Source organism: Aplysia californica, unplaced genomic scaffold (assembly GCF_000002075.1).
Source record: "Aplysia californica isolate F4 #8 unplaced genomic scaffold, AplCal3.0 scaffold01378, whole genome shotgun sequence".
Classification (NCBI taxonomy): domain Eukaryota; kingdom Metazoa; phylum Mollusca; class Gastropoda; order Aplysiida; family Aplysiidae; genus Aplysia; species Aplysia californica.
The window spans coordinates 73,770-74,609 of NW_004798648.1; the positions used below are offsets into that span (position 1 = coordinate 73,770).

General features: G+C 44.3%; 1 long non-coding RNA gene across 1 annotated transcript in view; it reads right to left on the reverse strand.

Annotated features, from left to right (window-relative positions):
* Positions 1-245: 245 nt before the first annotated feature.
* Positions 246-840, reverse strand: part of LOC101848091 — a 21,522-nt gene continuing 20,927 nt past the window's right edge. The window contains exon 4 of the long non-coding RNA XR_001185461.2: positions 246-571. This is a non-coding gene — a long non-coding RNA (uncharacterized LOC101848091). The remainder of the gene's footprint in view (positions 572-840) is intronic.

Below are 840 nucleotides of genomic sequence, written 5' to 3' on the forward strand. Positions count from 1 at the left end.
TTCCCTTTTGTAGATCAGGCACAGTTATGAGCGTGACATGAATCAGCCCATTTACAATTCTACTGTGCTTGAACGAGAAATGTCCCCCCTTTGGGAATGGCCTAAAGGCACTAAGGTCAGTGGCACTGCCCCAGGGGAAAATAATTTTATCAAATATCCGCATCCATCAGTAGGCGATAAAACCTACCCAACCCCAGTTGAGCTTGACTAAAAATATAACAGCATCAACAGAAGAGTGAAGTAGCCTGCCTCCTAAACAATCAAAACGGCACAATAGAAAAAAAACACCTCAACAACTGAAACCAATACTTTTTCCATACACCTCGGAGCTATCTCCCAGCTTACTTTCCCCACATCCGCGAGCGTCCGATGAAACTTTTCTCTTCCGTCCTGACACTGTATGGGGAGGTGGTGCAGACTTCTTGCTGGAACTTTTGAACTTGATGGAGGTTGGAGGGATGAGGTGTCGTCTTGCGTCTGCTGTTCACAGCGATGTTCCAGATGTTCGCTTGTGAGGTAGCATAGTACAGACGAGAAACAGGCACGCAAAGGCGTAAGCTTTATCTTGGTGCTGTAGAAGAAGCACAAATAGTCAGTTCGAACAATATCATCATCAGACATCCCACAATTCATCCACAAAGCATTAGAAAGACTTCCTACATTGGCTTTTTTGACTGGCTGCCCCCATCCATTTCACCCTCTTTTCACCCTCACAAATACAGACAAATATATATGTAAACACACACCCACTCGCAGACACAAACACACTCACAAACACACACACACTCACACACATACACACACACATCACAAATACAGAAAAAACATTCGAAAACACAC